This window comes from Condylura cristata, unplaced genomic scaffold (assembly GCF_000260355.1).
Source record: "Condylura cristata isolate star-nosed mole 26May11 unplaced genomic scaffold, ConCri1.0 scaffold00008, whole genome shotgun sequence".
In the NCBI taxonomy this organism is placed as follows: Eukaryota; Metazoa; Chordata; class Mammalia; order Eulipotyphla; family Talpidae; genus Condylura; species Condylura cristata.
Window position 1 is genome coordinate 35,349,472 of NW_004567109.1, and position 15,340 is coordinate 35,364,811.

General features: G+C 35.8%; 1 protein-coding gene across 3 annotated transcripts in view; it reads left to right on the forward strand.

Moving 5' to 3' along the window:
- The window catches only part of NFIA (nuclear factor I/A), a 349,822-nt gene that overhangs the window by 259,533 nt on the left and 74,949 nt on the right, over positions 1 to 15,340 (forward strand). The gene's annotated exons all lie outside the window — the stretch shown is intronic.

Here is a 15,340-nt window from a genome sequence, read left to right on the forward strand (position 1 = left end):
GGATACAGAAGCTCCCAGAAAAACAGATGCTGCATTTCAGCTGGTTTTGTCTGAGTAAATAAAATACCCAAATCTCCAAATTTTTTTTTTAAAGATTTATTTATTTATTCATACAGAACTGGGGTACAGGCCAGAGGCTCAGGGACGGTGAGAGGCTTCACCAGAGACAGAGGGGGAGCAGAACAGGCAGATTGACGAAGTACACTGCTGAGGGGAGCAGCGGGCGGGTCAGGAGAGGTCTGGCTCGCCATGTGGTCTCCTCCGGGGCAGGCGGCAGGCGGAAATCGAACTCATGCGGAAGTGGCTTCAGATTCTCAGTGCTGTGCTTTAACCCGCTGCGCCACCAGGGAGGGCCCAAATTTTTAATATCATGTTTGAAAATGAGATTATAAATATTCTAGAAAGAGGGGAGAAAAAGAGGTAGATTATATCTTGCTTTATATGAGAAGGCCTCCACCTCTACCTCCTCCTCTGTGTCCTGTGATCATCTTTAGCACAACCTCAGTGGCTTAGGTAACAAAGTGCTGGCTCATCACAGAGCCTTGTTTAGCCTGTGTGTGCAAGAACTTTAAAGTAAATTTTATTCCAAACACAACAATCTTCATAGGGGTTCTGGGAGTGGAGAAATAGAATGGGTCTTTAAGAGGAAAAAGTATAAATAAGGAATCAAAAGTCTATGATACTTGTATTCTGCCTTGAACAGACCGGGATTTTTAGCAAACTACCTCTTAATTGTCATTTCCTTATATGGAAAAATTTTGGACAGTAAAACAGCCCGGCCTTTCTAACCCATAGCTTTGGAAACATCAAATAAGATGATAATAAAAACAAGAACTGCTATTTATTATGCACTAACTGTGTAAAAGTTACAGTGTGTGTCAGTGTAAATGGAATATTATATGTGTGTGTGTGTGTGTGTGTGTCTTTATGGTTTCATAAAGCTTTATACAGATATTACATAGCCCTTTAAAAAGTACTTTGGAAAAATTTTGAAGTGCTCTATAAGTTTTAGATAATATGAAATTAGGTTGAAAACATATGTACAAGTCTGTGTCTATTAAATGCAAAGCATCGTGCAAGATGCGGGAGGATAGAGATAAATCAATAAACAAAACCAATCTTGTCCTCAAAGAACTTACTGTCCAGAGAAGGCAGGAAGGGTAACTGGTTTATCAAGTATCCAGTGGCTGCAATACAAAGTACAGAGTGTGCGAAAAATCATGTTGACTCAGACTTCAACTGTTTGAAAAGCTGGTGTCTCAGCCATTCCATTATGAAAGGAGCATCAGTTAATGCTGGTCCCTGTTTCCTTCCCTTCGTGATATCAATATTATCTCCCTCCATCTCTAAAAAGCATGTAGGGAACTGATGTGCTGGGAAGCAAGCGATCAGGAAGTTCACAAGGCAGTGTCATCCTCCGCCAGCAAAGACAGATCTTTCTGCACCCATGGACTCAAACCTCCCTTCCTACACCAGACAGGGCTCTGGCTTGTGAGTGATGAAATTGAGCAGAATCTAAGCAAATATTTACTTAGAGGAAACAAAAGTATTAGAATTGATATCAGTTCACCAAAGGGAAAAGTAACCAGAAAATACAGTGGGAAAAGGAAAAACAAAGAAAACAGATGATCACACTTACTTAAGAGTTTATGGCATTGATTTTCTTATATCTAATAAGTTTTATTGATATATCATTTATCTAATTAGATAATATTTATCTAATAAATATTGTTAAATATTACATATTCTTAAAAATGAAGTCCTATGTATAGAACTGAAACAGGTGTTTCAACACCTGATATACAGAGGAAAATGATTCTTTAAATAATGCCCTTACTTCATCTGTTCTGAGTGTAATGTAGATATTTCATGGACTCAGGTATAACTACACTTCAATTAACAATGAAAGGTAACTTTATTTGTATTTTGTCATTGGAATGCTGCTGAAAATTTAAATAAATGTTTTACTAGTGAGGGCTGGGGTTTACTGAGCACCAACTAAAGAGCATACGTTATTCCAAGCTGCATGTACAAATGCATAGATTAAATACATGAAGCTCTATATTCTTATGTGCATCTACTTATACGTGTGTGTATATGTCCATGGACTTTTTATTTAATTTTTTTGTGAAATAGTGTTGGATAGCTAGCAAAACTATTTGCAGTCATCTTTCCCTTTCTTATATGTTTCTGTATTTTTCCTACATGATTCTATGTAAATGTCAAGTAGTCAAGGACAACACTGCCATTTTGGGGGAATTGAAGCGCTGTCCTTTTTTGGGGGGGGCCATCAGTGTTTTTAATAAAGCAGTTTTGTAATGATCTGCCATAAGGAGTTTATATGGGGAAAGGGGGAGAGAGAGAGGAAAGAACAGACCCCAGGCCCTTGCAGATCTCAGGAGTCAATATCTTCACCTGTGCTGCACGGCAGGTTCTGAAGCGGCTGTGCACAGCCCAGCACCTTCCTTGCTCAGCAGAGAGTTACAGTAAGGTCTACTTATCCAGTCTCCCCATCCATGGATTTCAAATGTATCATGAACTCATCAATTAATCAAAGACGTGACACCCATTTGAAGATGATGGGTGAATTACATCCAAGAAGATTCCGAGAAACGCTCACACCAACATAGTAAATCAGGGACTGTTCCTGATGGATTCCTGAACAATTCACAAAGGGCTAAATGGGGAGAGGGTTTTCTCTCCAGCACCAAATCACAAAACATGTCCCTTAAGTGGAAGGAATCATGGGGAAGAAAAAAGTCATTTTATTTTAAAGCATCTCTTAAACTTGAAAAATTAAACCGTGATAGAATAACTAGACCCATTGAAATAGAGATTTTTGGCTTGCCTTTCAGAGTAAAATAATACTGACCTCCCTTCTTAACAACAATTAAAAGCTCTTCTAAAATGTTTTGATTTTTTTAAAGTGGGGTTCCCAGTTCTCTGGTTGTTTGGAATGAGGAACCTGCCGTAGTCTTCTGTCCAGCCCATGTGGTGAAAAGCCTGACAGACACATATGAACACATATGATATTCATATGTTCAATGTTCACTCAGCTTGTCTGGCTTTTAATGTGGTCCAAACCTCTCATTGTCCCTCATTTGGAGAGAACATTCTAATCCCTAGGGATTTTCCACTTTGTATATAACGAGAGTTAAAGTTTTCATTTGCATCATTGGAAATGCATTCCAGTCATTAGAAATTCAAAGAATGGCAACCCAATACCCATTTCTAATCTGAAGTGTCCTCTGTAATACCAGATTGTTCTGCCATGCTAGAAGTCTCCACCAGAAATCACTTCACTATGAATCACAATATCACCATTACTTATGACTTAATGCCAGTCAGAATTTGCCATCTGTCTTTCAGCCATTTCATGAACCCGACTGAAGAGAGAGTTTATCAAAATGGCTGGGCATCATCCCTCATGTTTAGGACTCTGCAGGGACTTACCTCAGCAGCACTTCCTGTTTTAATGTCTAAATACACGTGTAAGGATTAAAAGTAGTAGTGGATGCAGGAGAACATTTTTCAGGGCCAGTTATTCTTTGATATTTATCACTTTATAGTGGTGGCACCTGCTTCTAATTTTAAGGGTTCTTTTTTCCAGTGGGTGACTTTTTTTCTTCTTCTTCAGAAATCTTATCCTCAAAAGACTTAACTGGTAATTTTTCTCCTTTTGATCTGCTTGATATTTTCATGAGTTTGTCCATCAGCATTGAAATCTTAACATGCCTTTAGTTGTTAAAAAAAAAAAAGTATAACACAAAATCATCATATTGTGTCACATAAATTTATGCCCTAGCCACACATTTGGAGACTTTTGCAGAGGTATAATTTGTTATAAATGTCACTATCTGCCACTTAGTCTACTTGGTAGTTAGGTTAAGGTGAATGAAGTCAGAGAAATAAACATGAACCAACTTACATTCAGTAACCAAACTTGGTTGGTTTTCACATTCAAGGTCAGAATTTGCGGACAATTGTCACTGAGGTTTGATAAGTAGAAGGGAGAAAAGACAGGAGCCCAGTTTTGTCTAATTAAACATGGAAATAGTCTTTTTGCTTGGGGGCAACCAGACTCTATTGGTGGATCCTGGTGTGATTTGCTCTTTTGTTTTTTTCTTGCATTAAGACCTTTCCCTAATAGGTACTAGATAATGTTAATTACACTAGTAGAAAAAGCTGTACATGATGATATATTTCAAGCAACCCATTCTGATTGGTCTGTGGGAAGTTATCTGTATAAAATTGGATTTTTGTGTTGGGTTCCAAAAAAAAGTGTGAATATGAAGGAGAAGTGCTAAATCATGACTCCAGAGAAAATGTTGGCCTTGAGCAGTTTTTCGTTGAAGTGAAAACCAAACTTTAGGATTGGGACAAATAAAACAAGGAAAAAAAAGGTAACTCACTAATTCCCAGTGTAAAAGCATTACAATGACCAAGTTTCACCAGACTTGAATAAGACACTCAACAAAGCCTGAGACTGAATGGAACTAACTCATTTTCTTAATTGATATGAACAAGGCTGCCAAGCATTTACCCTTAGTGTCAGATAAGTGATTTTTAATAAAATATTTCCAAGATATGAAGACAGTTGAAAAAACAGCACGGTTTTTAATAATTGCTCTCATAAGTAAACGAATCTATCATTACGTTGTCACAGAGAATGACAGTAAGGGAAACATCCTGCTAATCCCTCTCAGATAAGCAGCCACCATAATTAGACAGACACCATCTCTTCTGTTGAATGTTGCATTAATCAGAAGTGCAACTTTACACAAATTCTTTTCTGATATGTCATTGTTTAAAAACCTATTTTGTCAGATATTGTGCTTCAGAAAGTGACTCATGCTGTTGTGTGATTTACATAAACACAGCTATTTCCCTCTTTATTGTTTTTGTTTGATTGAGTTAGTCGTGTTTATTAATACAGGGTTATTTTGCATCCACAAAGCTGCATTTGAGGTTAGTGGGGTTTTTTTATTATTATTTCACAAAATAGCACAATAATGAATGCTGTGGAAGTATTTTTAAGCTTTGAAAGAGCTGGTGGCTCATGAATCTAGAATGAAGGCAAGCCTCTCTAAAGAGAAGTTTTCTTATGAGAAAATGGCAAAAGTTTTCTGCACTAAATAGGAGCTCAGGAGAGACCCTCTTCCTGTGAAAATTTTCATGTTAAAAAGCTGACATGTGTTGGCCCCTTCCAACATGCCCAGGCATTGCCATTTTAAAGAATTGTGTTTGCTTGTAGCTTCTAGCTTCAGCTGGGAACTATTTCATAGACATAAAGTGGTATCAGCTCAATCCACTGCACAACTCTATCTCCCCACTTACCCATAGACTCAAAGGCAAAGAAAAGGGTTATTGAAGGATGGCAGACAGATTTCACTAAGTAACAGGTGGAGGTCAAAGTATTTTATTTGTGGGGATGAACAGAGTACCAAAATGAAAAATCAAATGCTTTGCCATAATAAGGTTTAGCAAAAAAAATGCTGACTACACTAAGCTTAGATTCTAGCTGACAGAACCTTTTCTATTGTTCATTACTTGATTTCACAGTTCAAGCAATTTGAAGAAATTCTATTTCTTCCCCCCTCCCCCATGAAATGTTCCACTCAGTTTCAGATTTTACTTTCTATAGAGTTATGGTTGTTCCGCTTGTATCCAGGGAACATGGGTCTGATGGATGCCCAAGTCAGATGTACCAAACAAGGCACATCATGGACCTTACATCCCTTCCAAATTAAATTTTGTCAGTAGGACTCTTAAACACCAAGTTCAATCATGTCTTCTCTGACAGAAGAGAACATATTTTAATAAACACTTAACTTCCCATCATCAAACCCAACAGTGTAGGTGGAAAAAAAAGTCTTTACATAAGGATAATTATCAAGTTTGTTGAAGGTAGGGAAGAGTTTATCCCTTGATACTATATCTGTATGGTGCATTTGTTTTGCTTTTATAACTTAAAAAATAGTTACACGTGCTAAAAAGCTATGAAAAGCAAAATTTACCTACTGTTTTATAGCAGGATCAAAAGAGCAAAGTTATTTAATGGCTTATTGACCAGAACTGTCCAATCAAACTTTCTGCAATGATGCTGTGTTCCGTATTGTAACAACTAGCCAAATATGGATGTCAAGCACTTGAAATGCAACAGTGCTGAGCAACTGAATTTTTAAATTCATTCCATTTTAATTAATTTAAATTTAAGTAGTCACATGTGGCTAGTCCCTACCATATTGAACAGGGCAGATATAAACCAAACATATGTATGATTGAGCTTTTTCTTTTCAGCTGGGTATCTAGGCAGAATGAATAAAACATTATACTATATTTATTTTTATGTAAAGAAAATCATTTGGTTTTCTCAGTAATTTCTCTTTATTCTCGGTCATGTGTGAATGTATATGATTGTTGCATTGAGCACAATCCAGCCTTATGTTGAGGTGGGTAGGGGATCCCGAACCTGTATAAATATATGGAGCATGAGTTAATTTGTTCATTTCAATCTGGACACTATGATGTCTGCATTGAGCATGAGGGAAGAAATTCCTTTAAAACTTAAGAGACTTAATTGTTGGCCCAGGAAGCCTATTTTTATATGACATTTTCGTTGTATCTATTCTTTACTGTCTCCAGTTGTAAATTTTCACTCACAAATGAACATTTGGAATACATTAGAGAACTCATCATTTCTTTTCTCCTGAATAATCCATATAATTTTTACTCCATTCTCCAATTTTGAGAAATTGAAGAAATCACTTGAATCCAAGCCTGTTAAATTAGCTGAACTTTTTATGATGCAATAATTCTTTTGGGGGTCCTTTTAACTCATTTTAAATGGTTGCATATAGAGTAAGATGGATAAACCTCAGATGCTAGATTAACTTCTATTTTATTCTCTCCATCATAAAATCATAAAAATGATTTTAAAATATTTTTATTCACTGAAAAATATTAAAAGTCAAAATAGTCTGTATGCTTTATCTTTTTTTTTATTGTTAGTGTGTTCACCATAATAAATACATTAGAATAAACTCTAATGGATTTTATTATTAGGATACACCTAAGAAGAAAGCAGTCTCTTGAACTACCTCCTGGTAGTGTGTTTATACCCACTGGAACAGAACAGCCCTTGAGCTGTGGGGTTGATCTAGCCAGTCGCAGTCTTTATTTTGCCTCATTTGGACATGATCTCATCACAAGTTGCTGCTAAGATGGTGCTAGGAAGATCATTTTCTTGCTGCTGGAGAGTGCAGCATAGCTCTGAATCTGGAAGAGATGAATTTAAGCATAAATTTGCTAGTGGTGGATGACTTGCAAAATATGGTCCTGATATTCAGCTTTCATCCTGTGCTAGGGAAATTCATGCCGACAACATAAATCAAGAAATATGACTGGGGAAATCATTCCCCACTCTAAGGTCTGGAAGTATAGCAGATCTGAATTTAAAGACAATAGTCACAATAGCACTTAGCATTTCATTGAAGCTGAAGAAAACTATTTTTGGTATCATAAAGAGCTTGTGGTTGGTTTGTATCAGTAATGTCGGTAAGTTATTAGTACTTTTTTCAGAATAGATATCTTGGTGGAGTAGTACAGTGAAACGAACAATAACTTTGACCCTCTGGGTCCAGGCACTGGCTGAATCAGCATAGTTGTGTGGCTTCTCGTCTCCAGGCTTTCTCTCCCTCAGTTATGCTCTCTGAGTCATTGTTTTCTGGGTCATTCCCATTGTAGGCAAGCATACTTCACCATCTCTCATCTTCAGAAGCTCTGCCTTGCTTTCTTCTACCCCCCTGTAACTATTACCCTATGTTTCTGCTTTCTTCTACAGACCAATTTCATGAAAAAGTTGACAACACTCATTTTCTTTTCTTCTTCATTTCCCATTGATTCTATAAACCATTCTAACCTATCTTCTGCCTCACTCTCTTGGAGATTGGCTTTTCAAAGTCACAAATACATCCATTGTCAAATCCAGTGGACCCTCTCTATTCTGATTATACTTCTCTCAACACCATTCAAATTGTTTGATTACCTCCTCCTTGAAAACTTTTTCTTGTTTTCTGTAAAACTATACCTTCCTAATAGTTAAACTCCTTGGCTTAGCTTATTTTGACATTAACTCTACTAGATATGACCTTTTTCTTGACTTTTTAAACTTCCTGAATTCTAAATAATTGGGCATAGTAAACTACAACTTCATTTGAGTGAAGTATTACAACATTATAACATTTTAGGCTTGGGAAGATATCAATGAGTCTTTAAAAAAAAAGAATTTTAGGGCCCTCCCTGGTGGTGCAGCAGGTTAAAGCACTGCACTAAGAAACTTAAGCCACTTCTGCATGAGGTCGATCCCCGCCTGCCCCGGAGGAGATCCACATGGCTGGCAGACCTCTCCTGACCTGCCCACTGCTCCCCTCAGCAGTGTACTTTGTCAATCTGCCTGTTCTGCTCCCCACTCTGTCCCTGGTGAATCCTTTCATCCTCCACATCTCTGGCCTATACCCCAGTTCTGTATGAATAAATAAATAAATCTTTAAAAAAAAAATAGTGCAGCTCCAACTTTATAAAAAAAAAGAATTTTAATCTTCTCTGGCTATTAACAGTGATATAACAATTTTCAGAAGGCTTTATAGAAAAAGCAACTTATTGAATAGGCAAGAAGTTATTGCAAATATTAAATGTATGTATCAACCATATTACAGTCTTGGATAGTTATCTTCTTTTAAGTCTGAGATATTTATTTCTTGGAGATTATGTATTAGAAGCACTGATAATACATTTTTAACAAAATTCTAACTTAGTAGTAATCCTACTAAGACCAAAAATCCTTTGGTCTCTAAGACAAGATGATTCTTGGAATAATTGAGACTTGTTTACTTTTTGCACAATTTTTGAAGTATATATGAACTTTCTTTGAATTCATTCTTTGAATCACCAAATTAGAAACTTCAACTATAAATATGCTTTACTGACTTATATAGAGCAACCTTTTTTATTATTATTATTACAAAAGTTTATTTTTACATCATTTTGTACATTTTTTTTTCCATATCAATTGTAATCCCCGCAGGTTTCCCATCACCAAGTCACCCATGTGCCATCACCATAATCCCGTACATTTCCCTCCCCCCACCCCGTTTTTGATCCCATTCCCCACTCCACACCCACAAAATGTCTCTGGTATATGGTTGTTCATTATTTTTGTTATTTTCCACCTGGTCCATTATACTCCTGCTATGAGTGAAACCATCTGGTATTTTTCTTTCTCTTTCTGGCTTATCTCACAAAGCATAATCTTTTCCAGTTCCATCCAAGTTGCTGCAAAAGACATGTGTTTCTCTTTTTTGGTTGCTGAGTAATATTCCATTGTATATATGTACCACATCTTTTTAATCCAGTCATCTACTTTTGGGCATTTGGGCTGCTTCCATGTTTTTCCAATTGTAAATAAAGCAGCAATAAACATGGGGGTACAGGTATCTTTTTCAATCAGTGTTTTTGTGTCTTTTGGGTAGATACCTAGGAGTGGGATTGCTGGGTCATAGGGAAGTAGAGCAACCGTTTTTATAGTATATTTAGGAAACAACATGAAGGAATACGCTTTACAAAATGTTTAAGCAACAGGATCAGAGAGATCTGGGTCTGAAATACCACTTTTATAGCTAGATGATCTTGAGAAAATTATTTGATATCTCTTGAAATCTAGCTTTTGCAACATACAGTTATTGGTATAAAGATTACTAGTACTTTTTAAGATGAAAATGTAAGAATTTCATAGGAGGTATTCTATTACATGTAGCTTTTATCATCCATCTTTTTTTATTTTAATGACTAATTAACAGGTTTGATGACCATTTCTTTAGTGACAAAGATTTCTTGAGGTTACTAGATGGATGAAGGTTTCTGTTAAGCATTTAGTTTTGGGTTAGCAGTACTTTGGGTAAAGCAATAGTAAAGATGAGTCATTGGGAATTTGATAACAATGGAAACCTAACAATGGACACAATGATCAAACATGAACATGAAAGCTGACAGCATTTTGTGGTCCTCTCTAACCTTCTGCCATACTGGATTTTACTACTAAAGTAAAGAGGTTGCTTATTTCTAGAGTTTCTCCAAAAATGATTATGCATATAAATGAACATTACCGAAACTAAAGCTTCTGTTTTTTGGCTTTGATAGTTTGAAGAAAGAAATATAATCAGTTCAGTCTTTGACCACTGGAATGACATCATCCAAACTCCTACAACAGACAACATGAACTCCTGCTACCTAAGCAGCATTTGTTAGGGTTATGTTCACAGGACAATGAATTTTTAAATAAGTCTTCTAACAAAGCATCAACACTTATGTCACTTTTTTTTTGAAGATTTATTTATGCATACAGAACTGGGGTATAGGCCAGAGGTGCAGGGGCAGTGAGAGGATTCACCAGAGACAGAGTGGGGAGCAGAACAGGCAGACTGACAAAATACATTGCTGAGGGGAGCAGCAGGCGAGACAGGAAAGGTCTGCCACACCATGTGGGTCACCTCCAGGGTGGGGCATTGAACTTGTACTGAAGCAGCTGCAGCTAGCTTGCAGTGCTGTGTCCTAACCCATTGCACCACCAGGGAGGGCGTGACATCACATTTTCTCTTTAAAATGTTCACTGTCATTGAAATAATTACAGTTTCTTATGATGTCTCCCTTTCCCCCCTTTCCATTAATATGTAGCTCCTTGGTTTCCTAAATATATTCCCCTTAAATGCTTTCCCAAGCAAAGAACAATACTGTACATTCTTCTCATTCCTATGGCATTTGTTTTGCAGTTGTTCCTGTGGAGTTCTTGATCAAAGTGCTTATTAGTTCTCATAATTTGGGAGAGAGGGAAAATTGAAATTAATTATGGTTTTCCCCTCTATCTTCTTATTACTCTTTGTGATGTCAAGTTAAAGCACAAAAATAAATAAATAAATAAATAAACTTTTGTTTGTTTTAGCAGATCCCAAGATTTAAATTTTATATTACGTTGTTACTTATGTTTTTGAATGGGGAGTCAGAAAAATAGAAAATTTCAAAATTATTTTTATGTCATTGGAAATAACCACTTGTTAGCTTCCTTTGTAAGAAGATGTCTTAACACGTTCTTGGAATATTTTTGGCAAGAGCAAGTCTTACAATCTCAGGTGAATTTGCAAAAAAGTAATGGAAACTTCTGGAATTTTGGAGAGTGACTCTGCAGAATAGCTATCTTTAATATAAACATTTCTAGCATGGCAGCAGTCTTTATATTTGAAGGTCATTTTAGTTTTCTGTGTTATGTAGCAAAAATACTACACACTTAATAGTTTAAACAGCATACATTTATTTCCTCGTGATTTCCATGGTGAGGAGTTAGGGCTAACTTGGCTCTACTCAGAATCTCACAAGAGTGCATTCAAAATTTCACGCAGGCTGCATTCCTTTCTGGAAGTTGAGATACTTTTCTACACTCTCAGATTGCTGGCAGAGTGCATTTCCTTATAGCTTTGAGGCTCAGTTTTGACTCAGCTTTATTTATTTATTTATTTATTTATTCATTGAGGTAACTTTGGTTTACAACATTAAGTTTCAAGTATACAATTTAGCCTTTAGCATCAATATAGACTGTATAATGATCACCACCAAAAATCTAGTTTTCCCTCACCTGTACACTATTGACCCCCTTTGCCCGTTTAACTTACCCAAACCCTTCTTGACCTCAGCTAACTACCACTTTGTTGTCAAAGTCAAAAGTTTGTAATTATTTGTTTGCTTTGTTCATCTTCCATACGTGAGTGAAATTATTCAGTATTTGTCTTTCTCTGGCTGACTGATTTCACTTAGAATAATCCCTTCAAGTTTTGTCCATGTTGTCATAAATGACAGTTTCATCTTTTTAATAACTGTGTAATGTGCCATTGTTTATATACCACATCTTTTTTATCCATTCATGTATTGATGGACAATGAGATTGTTTCCATGTCTTAGTTGTTGTAAGTAATAGTGTGATACATATATGGCAGGATCTTGTCTTTTAATCTATGAGGATTCTCTATTGCTCTCATTTGGAGAATTTAGTCTGTGCACCTTATGCTGATTATTGAAAGGTATTGATTTACTGCCATTTTTTAAATTGTTTTCATTGTCCCTCTCCTCTCCTTTTTCTTTCTCTCTTGAGATTTGATAGTTAGATACTAGCTTTCTTAAAACCAATTATCAGATTGGAGCTAAACTTAGCTCCTATAGATCCCTGAAGTTCCTTCCCGAAGTCTTCCCAAGTGGCCCTCATGTAGTCCTTTCTACAATGGCAGCATAATTATTCTTAGCCAGCAAGAGAATTTCTCTGACTTCTCGTTCCTCTGTTGAAGGGCTCTCACCTGATTAACTCAGGACTACCTCGGATTATAGCACTTACTTACTTAACTCAAAGTCACTTGATCAAGGACTTCACTTACATTTGTAAAAATCCCTTCTCTGTAACATAACAACCTAATTGTAATAATTATATCATATTCACAGTACTACTCACATTCAAAGGGAGAGAATTTTACAAATGCATGTACCCTGGTGGCTGAGGACATTGGAGCCATCTAAGAATTCTGAATACTACAAATACTGCAAATACTAATGATGAATCTAACAGAATCTTTGGGAATACTGTATTTGGCCTGTTCTGCAAAGTTGTCCTATGAGACATCTTACTTACAACTTTGAGGAACTAGTCACTGATTGACTAGAATTTCACGTAGTCCACTGTGCGCTATTTGGGATGACTGTGTAGCTTAGGGAACAGGCAAAGTAGAGAAATTTCAGCAAATCTGAGGGTCAGAAAACCAATGATAACTCAAATTTCTTCTTGAACTCCATCTCCTATTTATCACCATGAATTTTTTATAACAATCTACAGCAGGAATATCCTATTGAAACAAAATGTTACTTGAAATTTATCCTCACTCCATAAAATAATTTTATATATTAAAAAGAACTTTGAAATAATGTTTTGCTTTAGAAGAAGCAGTAGCATTGCTTTACAATCTTTTTTAAAATCTGATACTTGAAAAAAATATTGACATTAACATTTTTATTATTCAGAGAAAGCCCATCAAGCATTAATTTGTATAGTAATTGTTTAATAGTTGTGCATAGCTAATTGGTAAAAGGAATTTTAACATGGAGTCTATTTTTAAATAACATACAGAAACTAAGTCTGATTTCAAAAACAAAAAACAAGATTAATGTTCTTTTGCTCTTAACATAAAGCAGTTTACTTGCATTTTGAAATTTCATCTGGTCAATTAAGTATACGAAGCAAATTAACCAAAACATACATTATGCATATGGAGAAAATATTAAAGTATATAATAAGGAAGTGTGCTCAATACTAGTCTTTAAAAATTGAAAACACAAAGTAATTTTGAGATTCATAACAGCCTCAGGGTTCATATTACTTGACTGTGATAAATTTAGAAGATTATACATAGTTTGGCTTGTTCTTCATGCACACGGACAGTATTTCTCTCTTTAACCCTTTTAAAGAGGATTTGAATTTTGCTGTTTTTGAACCATTTACCAACTTGATCATTCCCCATGCTTTTTATTGCCTAATTTTACATATACTTCTTTAATTTATATTACCCTTTTAAAAGGGCAAATGGTATATATAAATCATGTCAACATTTCTGCAGTATTTAGAATGGCATGGGCTGGGAAACATGAACTTATCAAAGAAATGATAACTTTTCCTAAGTCCAATCATTTGCTTTCTATGATAAGGTTAGTTCAGATACTGCATTCCATCAGTGATTCTATTGTCTGAGAAAAATCCTGCCATCTTAAAAGTTTCAACATTTTCGTTTTCTATTCTGTTTCTGTTTTATGAGACATAATTCAGGCACTTGACTGAATTTCAATCAGTGGACTGTTTAGCAGCCTAAAAATTGGTTTACAGAAGAGGTTTGAACAAATTAGATTTGTTTGTGTTTTTCTGCTTTTTATTTCTTTCATTTATTTAAATTTTAAATCTTGGACTTCCCTGGTGGCACAGGGGTTAAAGGCAGCACTATCGCTATCACAGGCCACTGCAGCATGAGTTGGAGCCCAGCTAGAGAGCTCACCCATCTGACCCAACAGATCTCTTCTGTCTCACCAGTTGCTCCCCTCAGCAGTGTATTTCAGTAGATCTGCCTGTTCTATTACCCACTCTGTCACTGATGAAGACTCCTCTTCCCTCTTGCCTACCTCCCAGTTCTTATATGCATAAATAAATAGAAATAAATCTAAAAAGGGGCTTAATTCAAATTAAAAAAAACTAACTCTAATGTAGTTAAATGATAATATATTAGATTAGATTATTTGTAGTGAATGTTCATCTAAAGCCTCAACAGTACTAATGGTGTTAGGTATTTAGCATGGTTTAACTTTAATTGCTAATGCAATTAGCAAACAAGTATAGCTGAAGTCACTTAGTGATTTTTTTTTAATTCAAATCACATAAGTTTGGTCTAAATGGATCTGATCTCGATTTGTCAAGCTAGTGTGAAATCATATGCTACTTTATATTGTTCTTACATGTGACTACACAAATATGCTTCCCATTTTGCAATCTGTTTCTTTGGGGGGGGGGCAGTTAAAATCCCAAGTTTTGCTATTTCCAAGCATCTATTAGTAAAATCACAGACAAAGCTGTGACCTATCCAAGTAGTTTAAATATTTTTTCAGCTCATTTGGTGAGTTCCATTCCTTTGGTAGATATCCTGAAAATAGGGGCAAAGAAAACATGGTCTCTGTCCTTATAGAATCTGTAGTCACACTTGAAGGCTGTGTTGTAGAATCTCATTAAGGAAATATGTGATCAGAAATAACAAGGACATATTTAGATATAGGCCAAACTAACAGCATTTCAGAACAGATCTTTATCTATAAAGTGCTTGGCAAAATGCATGGTACTTAGCAACTGTTCAATAATATCTATATGCTTATTTCATTATTACTTTTCTAGTTCTCCCAAATAATTCTCATAGACAGAACACAACACATGTAGATAATGTGTAAGGCAAGGGAGATTTGGTTCTTATGACATGAAAGCAGACCAATTTTGTGTTGCAAACTTAAGAGAACCCCAATTTGTCCTGTGGTGTAGAGACTGGGAATCATTTCCTTTATTTTCATATCCAAGTTGTCATTGTTTTTATTGGCATCCTACCATACTGATAGATGCTTCCAGTTGTGTATGTCAGCGTGGTTGCCGAGAACATTATAAATCCAGTAATTACAAGGGACAATTTTTCCATTATTTTCTTCCAAAGCATTTCCTATGCTGGAG